Here is a 16,781-nt window from a genome sequence, read left to right as displayed (position 1 = left end):
CAGAACCCTTGGGTTTCTCTAATTACTGTGAAGAGTGTAGTAAAAGTCTCCAAAAGTTCTCACACAATTTAAAAAGAAATTCAGAAATCCCACTGCTAGAATTTAGCCCTGTAGATAATAACTCATAAAATTTTCCCAGGATATATAATATATACCAGAAGGATGTCAACATCAGACAGGTTTTAGAATAGTTGAAAAAAAAGGAACAAAAGAAAACTTGTCAAAGGGCCCATAAGCAGAAGAGTAGAACCAGTCCTAAATAACAGTACACTGATACAATGGACAATGTACTAAATCTGTGACCTTGTACAAGTCACTTAACTTCTCTGTACATTAGTTTACTCATTTGTATTCAATAAAATAAAAATAACAGTACTTAACTCATAAGATGTTGTAGAATTAAACGAATATATTTACAAAACTTAGAACAGTACCAGACACATGGTAAGTGCTATATATGTGTGTTAATTATTGTTACACAGTCATTAAAAAGAATAAGGTGGGAACTGGGGGGTGGCCAGGGAGTTCAAATCAGACCATCGGTGTAAATGACCATGTATAAACTAAAGTGTGGTATGTAAAAAAAAAAAAAATTATAAAGTGTATTTGTAGATACTCATATGGAAAGATTTCCAAGACATTAAGTGAGGGGAAAGTATGATTGTGTGTGTGTATATAACTGAGTTTTAAAGATATATACATATGAGAGAAAGAGAGAGGTCAACTAGACTTCTAAGAGCACTGAAAATAGAAGAATCTCAAAATTGTTGATAGGAGCTCACTAGCAAGTGTGTGATGGACCAAACTGAGAAAACAATCAAAACAGAAAGGAGGTTCCATAGGACTCAATTTGCAGATAAATGCTAGGTGAGTGCCTGGGGACTGCATTGAAATAAGGTCTTAAGGTGCTGAAGCAGTCTAGGACCTACAAGTTCTAGAAAGTAAAAAATGGAAGTTCCCTGTCAAGACAATACCTACATCAGGGAGAAATTAGTAGAAGTAGAATCCACATTGAATAGGACAGAAAATCAGGTTCAAAGAAAAGAGGAAGACTAGACACAGTGTGGGAGGGAAGCAAAGATGACAGATCTCAGGAAGCATAAAGTCCTATTTTTAGTACATTGTAAACACAACAGTGAGGACTCTCCAAAACGTTGAAACTACAAAAGCAATTCTAGCCTACTCTTCTCATCTAAAAGTATAGGAAAACTTACTGCATTTAAACAAAGAACCGGCCCCGGCCGGTTGGCTCAGTGGTGGAGCGTCGGCCTGGCGTGCAGAAGTCCCGGGTTCGATTCCCGGCCAGGGCACACAGGAGAAGCGCCCATCTGCTTCTCCACCCCTCCCCCTCTCATTCCTCTCTGTTTCTCTCTTCCCCTCCAGCAGCCAAGGCTCCATTGGAGCAAGGATGGCCCGGGCGCTGGGGATGGCTCCTTGGCCTCTGCCCCAGGCGCTGGAGTGGCTCTGGTCGCAAAGAGCGACGCCCCGGAGGGGCAGAGCATCGCCCCCTGGTGGGCAGAGCGTCGCCCCCTGGTGGGCGTGCCGGGTGGATCCCGGGCGGGCGGGCGCATGCGGGACTCTGTCTGACTCTCTCTCCCCGTTTCTAGCTTCAGAAAAGTACAGAGAAAAAAAGAAAAAACAACAACAACAACAACAAAAAAGAACCACAGAAAAGAATTACCATCAAATTTTATCTGAGGTTATTAAAATAAAAAAGAACATATAACATCACCAAACAATGAAAGCACTCCAGAAAATAAAATCCACACATACAAAAAATGAAAACTGTAACTTAGTATTTCAAAACAAGCTAAAAGATACTGTAATAAAATGTAGCAGTTCTCAAAGTGTGGGTCCCTAGACCCCCTGGAGGTCCCTGAGACAATGTATAGGGGTCCACAAAATAAAAACTTTTTTTTTGGTTAATTTTCATTTTTAATTTATTGCATTTACATGGTTTCAAGTATCCCACTCAATATAATACCCTCTATACACCACATGGTGCCCCCATTCCCCAAGCAATGCAAAGTCTCTTTCCCTCCACTTCCCCACCTTTATCCATCCTTCCCCTACCGCCTACCCTCCTTTCCTCTGGTTCTTCTACCATCAAAACTATTTTAAACAATTATTTTTACAACAATAGCAAAACACTAATAAGCTTTCTCACTGTATTGACATTTGCAATTGTGGAGCAAGAGCAAAAACTACAGGGGCCTTAGAATGAATCAAGACATTGACAACAAAATTTATTCTTAGACATAATAGTCTTCACTACTGTATACTGGTAGATTTTTAAAGAAGTCAGTTACACTTAAGAATGCCCTTTAAAAAGTAGTAAAGCCTGACCGGTAGTGGCAGAGCAGATAGAGCGTCAACCTAAGATGCTGAGGTCCCAGGTTTGAAACCCCGAGGTCTCTGGCTTGAGTGTGGGATCATCGAAATGATTTCATGGTCACTGGCTTGAGCCCAAAGGTCACTGGCTTGAAGCCCAAGGTCGCTGGCTTTAGCATGGTGGTCACTGGCTTGGCTTGAGCCCCCTGGTCAAGGCACATATGAGAAACAATCAATGAACAACTAAAGTGACACAACTATGAATTGATGTTTCTCATCAATCTCCTTTCCTTTCCTTTCCTTTTTCCTTTCCTTTCCTTTCCTTTCCTTTCCTTTCCTTTCCTTTCCTTTCCTTTCCTTTCCTTTCCTTTCCTTTCTCTCTCTCTCTCTCTAGCTAGGAAAATAAATATATAAAAAGCAATAAAAATGCTTACTTTTATTAAATCTTGACCCTTGAGTACTTTATTTTTTTATATTGTGTGACTAAATGGGAAATATGCATGAGTACATCTGTCTCCAAACACTTCTGTGATTTTTGAGTTGCCAGCTGAACCAGTCACTTTTTTATAAAACATCATTTTTACTTGAAAAAAACTGACAAATTATGGTTATTCATACTTGATATCTGGAAGAAATTTTCTTGGAAATAAACAAAATGCCATGTCACTTCGGAAAAAACAATTGATAGTAATTATTGTCATAACATTTGAGCTTCCAAACAGAAATTAGAATTTAGGAAAACTTATATTTGCCACCATAAACTTGACAGTTTCCCAACACTTAAAAACTTTTAAAATGAGATTGGTGACTATATTGACAAACATGATTTCTAATTCTGTATAATGAAGTCTATCAATGTTTGGAAGATCTATGTATCTTATTCAGCCAGTTAATATTTTTCAAATGACCAATGCATAATGTTACAAAATCATGCATGGGTAAAAAGATCCACTTAAATGCAAGATATACCAGAGTTTTAATGTAACAGAGTGCAAAAAAGTATACTGATGTAGTTTTAGATTTCACTTATGACTAAACTCTGAGAAATTACCACTTGTCCAGTTTTAATATCATTTCAAATTATAATACCTACCATTCTCTGAAAAGGATATTAAAACAATCCTTTCTTTTCCAACTACGTATCTGTGTAAGGTGGGATTTTTAAAAATATATTTCAACCAAAACAACATATTATAACAGATTTAATACAGGAGGAATATGAGAATCTGGTTCAATTAAGACATTAAAAATATTTGTAATACTATAAAACAATGCCCCCTCTCTCACTATGTTTTTATTTTAGTAAATATTGGCCCTGGCTGATTGGCTCAGTGGATAGAGTGCTGACCCAGCAGATGTCCTTGGTTCTATCCCTGGTCAGGGCACACATGAGAAGCGACCATCTATTTCTCCTCCCCTCTCTCTCTTCCTTCTCTCCCTCTTCCCCTGCCACAGGCCAGTGGCTCCATTCGTTCAAGGTTGGCCCCAGGCACTGAGGATGGCTCGGTTGGTCCCAGTGCATCAGACTCAGGCACTAAAAATAGCTCAGTTGATTTGAGCATCAGCCACAGACATGGGTTGCCAGGTGGATCCTAGTCAGGGCGAATGCGGGAGTTTGTCTCACTATCTCCTCTCCTCTCACTTAAGAAAAAAAAAGAAAAAGAAAAAAATATATAGTTATTTTTCAAATATTAGTTATGTTCCATATAATGGGTATGTTAGGGTTATCTTATAATGAGTTAATAAATGTTTAAAACTTTTCTGTTTCAATTTTTAATAGGGTAAATATTAGTAGATATAATTAATAGATATAATTATATCTACTGAATATTAGTAGATATAATCCACATTAATAAAAGCTCTTTGAAATCCTCAATAATTTTTTAAAAAATTTTAATGGGGTGACATTGATAAATCAGGGTACATATGTTCAAAGAAAACATCTCTAGGTTATTTTGACATTTGATTATGCTGCATTCCCATCACCCAAAGTCCAATTGTCTTCTGTCACCTTCTAACTGGTTTTCTTTGTGCCCCTCCCTGCCCCCAACCCTCTCCCTCTCCTCCCCCCCACCCCGTAACCCCCACACTCTTGTCCATGTCTCTGAGTCTCATTTTTATGTCCCACCTATGTATGGAATCATATAGTTCTTAGTTTTTTCTGATTTACTTATTTTACTCAGTATAATGTTATCAAGGTCCATCCATGTTGTTGTAAATGATCCGATGTCATCATTTCTTATGGCTGAGTAGTATTCCATAGTATATATGTACCAAAGCTTTTTAACCCACTCATCCACTGAGGGACACTTGGGCTGTTTCCAGATCTTCGCTATTGTGAACAATGCTGCCATAAACATGGGAGTGCATTTCTCCTTTTCGAACAGTGCTATGGTGTTCTTGGGGTATATTCCTAAAAGTGGTATAGCTGGGTCAAAAGGCAGTTTGATTTTCAATTTTTTGAGGAATCTCCATACTGTTTTCCACAGTGGCTGCACCAGTCTGCATTCCCACCAGCAGTGCAGGAGGGTTCCCTTTTCTCCACATCCTCGCCAGCACTTATTCTGTGTTGTTTTGTTGATGAGCGCCATTCTGATTGGTGTGAGGTGATATCTCATTGTGGTTTTAATTTGCATTTCTCTAATGATTAGTGATGTTGGGCATTTTTTCATATGCCTATTGGCCATCTGTATGTCCTCTTTGGAGAAGTGTCTATTCATTTCTTTTGCCCATTTTTTGATTGGATTGTTTGTCTTCCTGGTATTGAGTTTTACAAGTTCTTTATAAATTTTGGTTATTAACCCCTTATCAGACGTACTGTCAAATATGTTCTCCCATTGTGTAGTTTGTCTTTTTATTCTGTTCTTATTGTCTTTAGCTGTGCAAAAGCTTTTTAGTTTGATATAGTCCCATTTGTTTATCCTGTCTTTTATTTCACTTGCCTGTGGAGATAAATCGGCAAATATATTGCTGCGAGAGATGTCAGAGAGCTTACTGCCTATGTTTTCTTCTAAGATGCTTATGGTTTTACGGCTTACATTTAAGTCTTTTATCCATTTTGAGTTTATTTTTGTGAATGGTGTAAGTTGGTGGTCTAGTTTCATTTTTTTGCAGGTAGCTGTCCACTTTTCCCAACACCATTTTTTGAAGAGGCTGTCTTTACTCCATTGTATGCTCTTACCTCCTTTGTCAAATATCAGTTGTCCATAAATGTGTGGGTTTATTTCTGGGTTCTCTATTCTGTTCCACTGATCTATATGCCTGTTCTTATGCTAGTACCAGGCTGCTTTGAGTACAGTAGCCTTGTAGTATAACTTGATATCTGGAAGTGTAATACCTCCCACTTTATTCTTCCTTTTCAAGATTGCTGAGGCTATTCGTGTTCTCTTTTGGTTCCATATAAATTTTTGGAATATGTGTTCTATATCTTTGAAGTAAGTCATTGGTATTTTAATTGGTATTGCACTGAATTTATAAATTGCTTTGGGTAATATAGACATTTTAATGATGTTTATTCTTCCTAACCATGAGCACGGTATATGATTCCACTTGTTTGTATCTTCCCTGATTTCTTTTATTAATTTTTTTTAATTTTCTGAGTACAAGTTTTTATTTTCCCTGGTTAAATTTATTTCTAGGAACTTTATTTTTTTTGGTTGCAATGGTGAAGGGGATTGCTTCCTTAATTTCTCTTTCTGACAGTTCATTGTTAGTGTATAAAAATGCCTCTGATTTCTGAGTATTAATTTTATATCCTGCCACCTTGCTGAATTCATTTATCAGGTCCAGTAGTTTTTTGACTGAGACTTTAGGGTTTTCTATATACAATATTATATCATCTGCAAATAATGATAGTTTTACTTCTTCTTTTCCAATTTGGATGCCTTTTATTTCTTCTTCTTGTCTGATTGCTGTGGCTAGGACTTCCATAACTATGTTGAATAAGAGTGGTAAAAGGGGGCACCCCTGCCTTGTTCCTGATCTTAAGGGGATTGCTTTTAATTTTTGCCCATTGAATATGATGTTGGCTGTGGGTTTGTCATAGATGGCCTTTATCATGTTGAGGTATGTTCCCTGTATTCCCACTTTGCTGAGAGTTTTGATCATGAATGGATGCTGGATTTTATCAAATGCTTTTTCTGCATCTATTAGTATTATCATGTGGTTTTTCTCCTTCCTTTTGTTTATGTGATGAATCACATTGATTGATTTGCAAATATTGTACCAGCCTTGCCTTCCCAGAATAAATTCCTCTTGATCATGGTGTATGATTTTTTTCATATATTGCTGGATCCAGTTTGCTAATATTTTGTTGAGGATTTTAGCATCTAAATTCATCAGGGATATTGGCCTATAATTTTCTTTCTTTGTGTTGTCTTTGCCTGGTTTTGGAATCAGAATTATGCTTGCCTCATAAAAGGAGCTTGGAAGTCTTCCTTCCTCTTGAATTTTTTGAAATAGCTTGAGAAGGATAGGAGTTAGTTCTTCTTTGAATATTTGGTAGAATTCACTTGTGAAGCCATCAGGCCCAGGACTTTTCTTTGTTGGGAGTTTTTTGATAACTGTTTCGATCTCATTTGCTGTAATTGGTCTGTTTAGCTTTTCTGATTCTCCCAGATTAATTTTTGGAAGATTATATGTTTCAAGGAATTTGTCCATTTCATCTAGGTTGTCTAGTTTTTTGGCATACAATTCTTCATAGTATTTTCTTACAATATTTTGTATTTCTGTTGTGTCAGTTGTTATTTCTCCACTCTCATTTCTAATTTTATTTGAGTCCTCTCTTTTTTTCTTTTTTCTTTTTTTTTTTTTGTATTTTTCTGAAGCTAGAAACGGGGAGAGACAGTCAGACAGACTCCTGCATGCACCCGACCGGGATCCACCCGGCACGCCCACCAGGGGCGACGCTCTGCCCACCAGGGAGCGATGCTCTACCCCTCCAGGGCGTCACTCTGCCGCGACCAGAGCCACTCTAGCGCCTGGGGCAGAGGCCAAGGAGCCATCCCCAGCTCCCGGGCCATCTTTGCTCCAATGGAGCCTTGGCTGCGGGAGGGGAAGAGAGAAACAGAGAGGAAGGGGGGGTGGAGAAGCAAATGGGTGCTTCTCCTGTGTGCCCTGGCCGGGAATCAAACCCGGGTCCCCCGCACGGCAGGCCGACGCTCTACTGCTGAGCCAACCGGCCAGGGCCCTCTCTCTTTTTTTCTTGGTGAGTCTGGTTAAAGGGTCATCGATCTTGTTTACCTTTTCAAAGAACCAGCTGCTGGTTTCATTGATCCTCTGTATTGTTTCTTTAGCCTCTATGTCATTTATTTCTGCTGTGATCTTTATTATTTCCTTCCTTCCAGTACCTCTGGGATTTACTTGCTGTTCTTTTAGATGCAGGATAAAGTTGTTTATTTGAGCTTTCTCTAGCTTCTTAAGGTATGCCTGTAATGCTATGAACTTCCCTCTCAGGACTGCTTTTGCTGTGTCCCATAAATTTTGAGTTGATGTATGCTCATTATCGTTCATTTCTAGGAATTTTTTTTATTTCTTCTTTGATCTCACTGTTAACCCATTCGTTATTTAATAACATGCTATTTAGTTTCCAAGAGTGTTTGAGTATTTTTCAGTTTTTCTGTTGTGGTTGATTTCTAGTTTCATGCCATTTTGATCAGAGAAAGTGCTCGATATGATTTCAATCTTCTTAAATTTGTTGAGACTGCTTTTGTGTCCTAACGTGGTCTATCTTAGAGAATGTACCATGAGCACTTGAAAAGAATGTATATTCTGCTGCTTCAGGGTGAAAGGTTCTGAAGATATCTATTAAATTGAGTTGATCTAGTGCAGCGGTTCTCAACCTGTGGGTCGTGACCCCGGTGGGGGTCAAACAACCAAAACACAGGGGTCGCCTAAAGCCATCGGAAATACATATTTATACATTTTTAAATAAAATATGTATTTCCGATACATATTTATACATTTTTAAATAAAATATGTATTTCCAATACATATTTATACATTTTTAAATAAAATATGTATTTCCGATGGCTTTAGGCGACCCCTGTGTTTTGGTCGTTTGACCCCTGCTGGGGTCACGACCCACAGGTTGAGAACCGCTGATCTAGTGTGTCCTTTAAGTCTGCTATTTCTGGGTTAATTTTCTTTCTTGAGGATCTGTCTAGTGATGTTAGTGGAGTATTGAAATCCCCTACTATTATAGTATTGCTATTGATCTCACCCTTTAAATCCATCAAAGTCTGCTTTATATATTTAGGTGCTCCTATATTAGTGCGTAGATATTTATAACGGTTATATCTTCCTGTTGGATTGCTCCCTTTATCATTATGTAGTGACCTTCTTTATCTCTTACTAAAGTCCATTTTGTCTGATATAAGTATTGCTACCCCAGCTTTTTTTACATTTCCATTTGCATAAAATATTTTTTCCATCCTTTTATCTTCAGTCTATGTGCATCTTTTGTTTTAGGGTGTGTCTCTTGTAGACAGCATATGTATGGGTCCTGTTTTCTTATCCACGCAGCTAACCTTTGTCTTTTGATTGGATCATTTAATCCATTTACATTTAAGGTTATTATTGATATGTAGTTGTTTATTGCCATTTTATTCTTTAAAACTGTATTCCTCTTTTGCTATATTCTTTTTCTTCTTTGATTGGTTTACAACAAACTCCTTAGCATTTCTTGCAGCATTGGTTTGGTTGTAGTGAATTCCTTGAGGTTTTTTTTCTGGAAAGCTTTTTATTTCTCCTTCAATTTTAAACGATAGCCTTGCTGGATAAAGTAGTCTTGGTTGTAGGCTCTTGTTCTGCATCACTTTGAATATTTCTTGCCATTCCCTTCTGGCCTCAAGTGTTTCTGTTGAGAAGTCGGAAGTCATCCTTATGGGGGCTCCTTTGTAGGTGATAGCCTTTTTTTCTCTAGCAGCTTTTAATATTTTATCTTTATCACTAAGCTTTGGTATTTTAATTATGATGTGTCTTGGTGTAGATTTCTTTGGGTTTCTCTTTAATGGAGTTCTCTGTGCTTCTCGAATTTGTGAGACGAAATCCTGCCTTATTTGAGGGAAGTTTTCAGCTATGATATGTTTGAACAAAGTCTCTATCTCTTGTTCTTTCTCTTCGTCTTCAGGAACCCCTATGATGCGGATGTTATTTCTCTTCATGTTGTCACAGAGCTCTCTTAGAGTTTCCTCAGACTTTTTGAGTCTCTTTTCTTTTTTCTGCTCTGCTTCCATGACTTCATTTATCTTGTCCTCTAACTCGCTGATTTGATTCTCAGCTTCATCCATCCTGCTTTTAATTCCTTCCATTGTGTTCTTTATTTCTGTTATTGTATTTGTCATTTCTGACTGATTCTTTTTTATTATTTCAATGTTCTTTTTTATATTTGCTATCTCTTTATTTAGGTGTTCATAATGACCCTCTATTGTTGTTCTAAGATCTTTGAGCATCCTAACAGTCGTTATTTTAAACTCTGCATCTGGTAATTTGGTTATATGTGATTCATTCAGGTCCTTTTCTGGGGATTTCTCTCGATTCATTTGTGTTGCATTTCTCTGCCTTCTCATTTTGTCTGTGTAAAAGAAGGTTTTGGCCACTGGGTCCACTGGGTGTGGCTTCTGTGTTACCTAGGTGTGGTCTGTCTGCAGGCTCACCACCCCCTCTGCTGCTGCTGCCTAGGGCACTGGGGTATGGGCGTTGCCGGTGCCTGCCCACTGGGGCTGTTGCTGTGGTTTCTGCCTCTCTTTCACAGGAGTGGCTGTGATCATGTGCTGGAGTGTTCAAGCCTCAGTGGCCTCGGCCTTTGCCCTGCCCCCGTGGGTGGCGTTATGCTCGGCCCTGAGGGCAGGGGTGAGCACCTTTGCTCAGCTGCGGGTCTCTGCCTGATTCCGGGCTTTTGCCCTGCCCCGGCAAGAGGAGCCCGCTGGTGGGACGGCTGCAAGCCTTGGCTCCACGGGCCAGGCAGGACTGCGTGCCCACGCTCAGTAGCGGGACTCTGCCTGTTCTGGGCTTTTTGCTCCACCACCATGGGAGGAGCCGGCTCCCACGTCAGGCCTCAAGCCTCGGTTCGCAGGTGGGGCCTCATTAATTTTTAAAAGTCAAGAAATCCCGAGACCAAAAAGTTCAGTGCTGAAAAATGTAAATTAGAAAAATTATTGGAAAACAAGGAAGATTTCATAATAAAAAAAAACTCAAGAAAGAATAAAAATCAAATTAAAAGGTCATTTAAGAAATGAAGGCCAGAGCCTAAATAAAAAAAAAATGAATAGAGAAAATGAAAAGAACAATTTTACTTCTGGATATATACACCAAAATATTAGAACAAGGGCCTGATCTGTGGTGGCAGAGTGGATAAAGCTTTGACCTGGAAATCTGAGTTTACCAGCTTGAAACCCTAAACTTGCCTGGTCCGGGCACATATGACAAGCAATCAACAACTAAAGAGAAGCAACTATGAGTTGATACTTCTCACTCCACCCTCCTCTCTCTGTAAAATCAATAAACAAAATCTTTTAAAACAAGAATTAAAAACAACAAATCTAACAGATATTTGTACACCCATGCTCATAGGAACATAATTAACAATAGCCAAAAGGTGGACACAACCCAAATGCCCATTATGGATGAATGGATAAACAAAGTGTGGTATGAACATACAGTGAGATTTTATTCAGCTTTAAAAAGGAAGAAAATTCTGACCCATGCTATAACATGGATGAACCTTGAAGACATTATGCTAAGTGAAACAAGTGAGGCACAAAAATACAAATATTGTCTGATTCCACTTATTTGAGCTACGTAAAATAGTCAAATTCATAGAGACAGAAAAAAGAATAGTGCTTGCCAGGGGCTGAGGGTGGGTGGAAAGAGCAAGTTATTGTATAAAGGGTACAGAGTTTGGTTTGAGAAGATGAAAAAGTTCTGCTTATGCATGTGGTGATGGCTGTACAACAATGTGAACGCATTTAATGCCATTAAACTGAGCACTTAAAATGCTTAGAATGGTAAGTTTTATGTTATGTATATTTACCACAATTTAAAAATGGAGTATATTCATGCAATGGAATACTACTCATGACTATGAAAGAATATCCAAAACCTTATATTGAAAGAAGTCAGGCACAAAAGAGTATCTATGGTCTGATTCTTGTTATATGAAATTGAAGAACAAGCAAAACAAACTATGGTTGTAGAAATCAGCACATTAATTGATCCTAGGGGTAACAAATTGACTAAAAGAAACAAGAGGGATGAATTGCATAATACACACCTTGAAAAGGACTGGTGTCCAAAATATAGAAAGAACTCTTAAAACTCAACAATAAGAAAACAACCCCTGACCTGTGGTGGCGCAGTGCGATAAAGCGTCGACCTGGAACACTGAGGTCGCCGGTTCGAAACCTTGGGCTTGCCTGGTCAAGGCACATATGGGAGTTGATGCTTCCTGCTCCTCCCCCTTCTCTCTCTCTCTGTCTCTCTCTCTCACTCCTCTCTCTCTAAAAAAAAAAAATCAATAAATAAAATATTAAAAAAAAAAAGAAAAAGAAAAAAAGAAAACAACCCAATATGAAAATAGCAAAAGACCTGGACAGACAAGTCACCAAAAAAGATATACATGGTAATAAATAAATAAATATAAAAAGATGCCCAACATAAGTCATTAAGAAATTACAAATTAAACTACAATGAGATACTACAACACACTTATTTTAATGGCCAAAATCCAAAACATTAACAATGTCAAATGTTGGGCCTGACCTGTGGTGGCACAGTGGATCAAGCATCGATCTAGAATGCAGAGGTCACAGGTTCAAAACCCTGGGCTTGCCCAGTCAAGGCACATACGAGAAGTAACTACTATGAGTTGATGCTTCCCATTCTCCCCCCATTTCTCTCTCTCCTGTCTCCAAAATCAATAAATAAATAAAAAAATCTTTAAAAGTAAGAAAAAAATGTGGGAGTTTTAGTCTGATTGAGCTTATATAAAAAAATTACCACAGACTGAGTGCTTCTAAAACAGCAAACATTTATTTCTCATAGTTCTGGAGGCTGAAAGCCCAAGATCAGGGCACAGTTGGGCTCTGGTGAAAGCCCTCTTCTAGGTTGCATACTGCCCACTTCTCCATGTGTCCTCATATGACAGAGGGCAAGGCAGCTTTCTTCTGGCCTCTTTTATAAAGTCATTAGTAATCTCTTTTCTGAGGGTTCTGCCCTCATAACCTAAACACCTCCCAGAAGCCCCAATTTTTAAAAAAAATGTTTTATTAATTTTTTTTTTTTTTAGAGAGAGGAAGGGGTAAAAAGAGAGATAGAAACATCAATTTGTTTCTTTTTTTTTTTTAAGGGATATTTTATTTTATTTATTTATTTTTTAATTTATTCATTTGAGAGAGGAGAGGGAGAGAGAGAGAGAGAGAGAGAGAGGAAAGACAAAGAGAGAGAAGGGGGGAGGAGCATCAACTCCCATATGTGCCTTGACCAGGCAAGCCCAGGGTTTCGAACCGGCAACCTCAGCATTTCCAGGTCGACGCTTTATTCACTGCGCCACCACAGGTCAGGCCTCAATTTGTTTCTTTATGTGCCCTGAGGAGGAATTGAATTGGCAACCACTGCATGTTAGGACAACGTTCTAACCAACCAAGATATCCGGCTAGGGCAAAGCCCCAAATTTAATACCATCATATTGGGATCAGGATTTAAATTTAAACATTGATTTGGGGGTCAGAAGACACAAACTTTCAGACCATAGCATGGGACAACAGAAACTCTCATTCATTACAGTGGGAATGCAAAGGTGCAGCCATTTTAGAAGACAGTTTGGAGGTTTTTTACAAAGCTAAACACAGCTTGTCATATGATTTAGCAATCATGCTCCTTGGTATTGTCAATCAAATAAATTGAAATCTTATGTCCACACAGAAACCTGTACTTGAATGTTTATAGCAGCTTTATTCATAATTGTCAAAACTTAGGCACAACTAAGATGTCCTTTAATAAGTAAATAGATAAACACAATAGAATATTATTATTTATATAAAAAGATAAGAGTTACCAAGCTATGAAAAGACAGAGGAAACTTAAACACATATTTCTAAATTAAAGAAGCCAAACTGAAAATGTTACATACTCTATGATTCCAACTATGTGACATTCTGAAAGAGGCAAGAGTTTACAGATCAGTGGTTGCCAGGGTTTCAGCCGAGAGGAAGGAATAAATAGGTGGAGCAGAGATTTTTTAGAGCAGTGAAGCTATTCTGTTTTATACTGTAATGGTGGACATGTTTGTCAAAATCCATAGTATTGTATAACACAAAGAGTGAACTCTAATGTAAATTTTAATCAATAATAATGTGTTAATATTGGTTCATCAATCATAACAGAAATATACCACACTAATTTGCAAGGTATAAATAATAGGGGATCTGGGTTGGGAATCTGAGAGGGGAGATGTGAGGTAGGACAAGCATATAGAACTCTCTGTACTTTCTGCTCAATTTTTCTGTGAACCTAAAACTGCTTTTAAAAATAGTTAATTTAACATGAGAAATAAAATACTCCTACATGGTGAAATACGGATGAACCTCAAACACATCATGCTTAGTGAAAGGAGCCAGACACAAAAGGCCATATATGGTATGATTCCATTTATATGAAATAATTGAAACCGGCAAATTCATAGAGATAGAAAGCAGATTAGTGGTTGCCAGGAGCTGAGGGAAGCTGGTAAAAATGTTCTGGAACTAGATAGTGGTGATGGTTGCACAGTGTACTAAGCGATACTGAATTGTATACCTTAAATTTTGTAATATGTGAATAATATCTCAAAAAACACAAAAAAATTGTTTTTCTTGACTTGGAGGGCAGCATGTTGGTAGTTCTTTCTTTAGTACACAATAATCTAATACCCTGAAAGCCTGTTACCATGAGACAAAGGCTAAATTCAATTATGATTTCCATCAGTGCCTTACAGCATTTCTCATGCCTTTCACTGGAGTCTGTTTTGAAGAACAGACATTTTAACATTTTTAAAGGGAATTATAATTATCATTCAAATAGTAAAGTTTCACAGGGACAGACATTATGATTCATATGATGTGCAGGTCTTTAGAGGTTATGCATTATTTGGTTTCAATGCTTATAAGAGTGAAGAAAAATACATTATAGAGCAAATGAAACATCATTTGCACACCACAGATGTCAAGAGCAACAGAATAATCTTCCAATTTTAATATATGGGCTACATATATTAAATGAGAAAAAAACATGTTTTATTCATGAAGACAACAAATCAAGTAATTTTTCTGTAGAAAATATTTATAGCTCACTTAGAAATTTAACATATAACCTAATAAAGATTTTTATAATGATGATGAAAGAGTTTCTAATAAATAAAGCAAAAAATACCTCAGAAGTCAACCTGAAAGATGTCCTACCAACCAAAGTTGGGACAAATTCAGCATCAATTATGATAATAACTGCAATGGATTGGAACACATCAAAAACATTTACATCTATGAGTTTATAATGATACTAAGAAAACAAAATAACTTCTATTGATCACCTTTGGAGGATGCTAAGAAAACAGCTCATTTTTTTCAAAAACTGGCAAATAAGGTAAAAAAAAAATCAAGTATTTATCCTGCCTTTCCTATACAAACTGTACCTCACAATAACCAAATAGTTGATGTAAAGAAATCTCTTTTTATAGATGTATTGCAAAGCTAATAAAAAATTAAAAAATCAAATTAGAAAATTATTTTGCAATCTCTAATAAATTAATGGACCCTAGGCAATCTATTCAATGGCTGATAATGTCACAAAAGAACACCAGCCCTGGCCGGTTGGCTCAGTGGTAGAGCGTCGGCCTAGCGTGCGGAGGACCCGGGTTCGATTCCCGGCCAGGGCACACAGGAGAAGCGCCCATCTGCTTCTCCACCCCTCCGCCGCGCTTTCCTCTCTGTCTCTCTCTTCCCCTCCCGCAGCCAAGGCTCCATTGGAGCAAAGATGGCCCGGGCGCTGGGGATGGCTCTGTGGCCTCTGCCTCAGGCGCTAGAGTGGCTCTGGTCGCAACATGGTGACGCCCAGGATGGGCAGAGCATCGCCCCCTGGTGGGCAGAGCATCGCCCCATGATGGGCGTGCCGGGTGGATCCCGGTCGGGCGCATGCGGGAGTCTGTCTGACTGTCTCTCCCTGTTTCCAGCTTCAGAAAAATGAAAAAAAAAAAAAAAAAGAAACAAAAGAACACCAGATATCATATACTTCCTGACAGAAGTATACACAATCATCTATAAGGTAGTCTTGCAAAAAAAAAAAAAATCAAACTTGAATCTGATCAAACTCCGTCTAGCTACTGATTAATAGGGAATACAAGAAATGGGGGATACGCCACACACAATTTAATCAAAAGGGATTAAAGACTTAAACATTAAACTTGAAACCACAATAATCCTAGAAGAAAACATAGGTGGTAAAACCTGATACATCACCTCAAACAAGGGAAACAAGAGAAAAAACAAATGTGACTACATCAAACTAAAAAGTTTTTGCATAGCAAAGGACACTATCAACAAAATGAAAAGACAACTCACTGAATGGGAGAACATATTCACCAATGATATATCTGATAAAGCGTTAATATCCAAAACTTATAAAGAACTTACAAAACTCAACACCCAAAAAACAAACAATTCAATGAAAAAATGGGCAAAGGACCTGAATAGAGATTTCTCCAAAGAGGACATACAGATGGCCAACAGATGTATGAAAAGATACTCAACATCACTAATCATTAGAGAAACACAAATTAAAACTCAATGAGTGTGGAGGGCGCTCGGAGAATAAGAGGGACAAATATATAGTGATGGAAAAAGATGTGACTTTGGGTAAGGGGTACACAACATAATCAACAGTTCAAATGCTATAGAAATGTTTACCTGAAACCTATGTACTCCTACTGATCAACGCCACCCCATTAAATTTAATTTTCTACAAAACAAAACAAACAAACAAACAACCCTCAATGAGCCCTGACTGGTGGTCGAGCAGTGGATAGAGTATTGACATGGGACGCTGAGGTCTCAGGTTGCAAACCCCAAGGTTGCTGGCTTGAGCACAGGCTCACCAGCTTGAGCGAAGGGTGGCCAGCTTGAGCGAAGGGTGGCCAGCTTGAGCGTGGGATCATAGACATGACCCCATGGTTGCTGGTTTGAAGCCCAAGGCCGCTGGCTTGAGCAAGGGGTCACTGGCTCGGCTGGAGGTCTCCTCTTCAAGGCACAAATAAGAAGCAATCAATGAACAACTAAAGTGACACAACTACAGGTTGATGCTTCTCATCTCTCTCCCTTGTTGTCTGTCCCTCCCTCCCTCCCTCCCTCTCTCTCTCTAAAAGAAAAAAAAAAGGTAACTTTTTCTTACGACTAGAGCACAGGGTCTGGAATCAGAGTCCTGAG

Source organism: Saccopteryx bilineata, chromosome 9 (genome assembly GCF_036850765.1).
Source record: "Saccopteryx bilineata isolate mSacBil1 chromosome 9, mSacBil1_pri_phased_curated, whole genome shotgun sequence".
Classification (NCBI taxonomy): Eukaryota; Metazoa; Chordata; class Mammalia; order Chiroptera; family Emballonuridae; genus Saccopteryx; species Saccopteryx bilineata.
This window is presented reverse-complemented; position numbering follows the sequence as displayed.